The sequence below is a fragment of the Octopus bimaculoides genome, chromosome 1 (genome assembly GCF_001194135.2).
Source record: "Octopus bimaculoides isolate UCB-OBI-ISO-001 chromosome 1, ASM119413v2, whole genome shotgun sequence".
Lineage (NCBI taxonomy): Eukaryota > Metazoa > Mollusca > Cephalopoda > Octopoda > Octopodidae > Octopus > Octopus bimaculoides.
In genome coordinates this window covers 197,011,072-197,012,907 of record NC_068981.1, presented here as the reverse complement: position 1 = coordinate 197,012,907, position 1,836 = coordinate 197,011,072, and the positions used below count along the sequence as shown (strand labels likewise).

The 1,836-nt window shown below is 43.8% G+C and overlaps 1 protein-coding gene across 1 annotated transcript in view; it reads left to right on the top strand.

Moving 5' to 3' along the window:
• Positions 1–1,836, top strand: part of LOC106874308 (T-cell immunomodulatory protein) — a 37,188-nt gene that overhangs the window by 27,065 nt on the left and 8,287 nt on the right. The window lies entirely within an intron of this gene.

The window sequence follows — 1,836 nt, the reverse complement described above, 5'->3', positions numbered from 1 at the left end:
CTCTCTCTCTCTCTCTCTCTCTCTCTCTTCACCCACACCACATGTGCCACACTACCTCTTTAACACTACAACTACTTCCTGAACTGCTACCTTGTACATATACACTGTTACTACCACTCATACCCTTTTAATAATAATGATAATCATCATCATCATCATCGAGCCAAGGAAGGAGAGACTATGCTAGAAATAACTAAAAAATCTCCCTCAAATCACAGCTTATTTTATTAAAATAAAGAAGGACACACTAAATGATGTAGTCCTAGACTGAGGCAGGATAGTCATGGATGGAACACATTTGATGATAGGTCTCCTGATGTGGAACCACAACAAATTCCAGAAGATGGAAGTGTATGGCTGAGTGGTTAAGAAGCTTGCTTTCCAGCCTCATGGTTTCAGGTTCAGTTCCACGGCATGGCACCTTGGGCAAGCGTCTCTTTCTGTATTCTCAGGTCGATGAAAGACTTGTGAGTGGAAACTGAAGGAAGCCTGTCATATATGCATGCGTGTGTGTGTGTGTCTTGACATTGCGTGATTGTTGTAAACAAGTGTCACCACCACACAAGCAGTGTTGTTCATTTCCAACTAAACATGTTTGGCCCAGGAAGAAATGCTCCTTCACTTGCAAACCGCTGACGGTTGGCATCAGGGCAGGCAACTTACCTCAGATAAGAACTCTGTCTGACCCATACAAGCTCGCAAAAGTGGGCGTTAAAGGACAAATGGTGACGACTCCGATGACGATGACAAACAACATTGCCATCATAATTAGATTCGCATCACAGTCATTAGTAAACCCCTCACACACCAGGCACACATTACAGCCCCCTTCCAGACCTCCCCATGGTCATACTTATGTCACAGTTAAGGCCATAGTGTCCCATCTCTCTCATGACCAGGCTAAATCATTCTGTGAATACCAGTAATATATTTCGGTCCACACATCATTTTATCTACTCTGAAGTGACGTAGTCTTAACTGTGAAGGTTGTTATAACAGAGTTATCTCCCTTACATCGTTCACGTCCAAGTAACCGCCGTGTTTAGATCCTTCAAGTTCTTGGTGAGTCAATCAACCAAATTCCATTTATTATTATTATTATTATTATTATTATTATAAGGGAGGGCAGTGTCTTAGACGCCTCCGAAGTGGAGACGGACGGCACCATCCTAAAGGAATACGAGTCGGTTGCAGGGGCTAAGATCAACGCCGACAAATCGGAGAGGCAGGATGATGCCATCAGACGCTGGACTTACAGACCACTTACACTGCTTGGGGTCTGGTTTGGCCCTGACTTCCAGGTTGATAAAAATTGGGACGAGGTTGAGTGAGAGAGCAGTGCATGCCGTCAAAGTGACACTGGCGTAAAATATACGAAGCCCATTATACCCATCATGACTACCTGTCTGATAAAGGTACACCAGGCACATGCATCACAACCATATGTGTGTGACATGGGGATCTCATATCAAGATAAACAGCGCATGACCTTGTAGGTGGAACTCAGTTAGAATTTTCTTCAGGTCGAGTAGCCCATCTCCCTCAAAAGGTCCCTGAATAAGGGTTGTTTAAGGATGTTGAATGAAACACCCATGTTTCCAGAGGAGAAATTCTCCAAACCCCAAAGGATTCCTCTCAACACATGACTATGATGCTCCCCCACACTTCTTCTCATGATCGGAGATGCACATATCGTCAGCCACCAAGGGACATGCTCAACTGGTTACAGTCAAACAACTGACAAGCAAATCTGTGGTATTGAGCAGAATATTTGCTGTAGCCCATCTTTTTATACCAAGACAAAACAATGTTCATGATAACACTTCCGATCAGTTA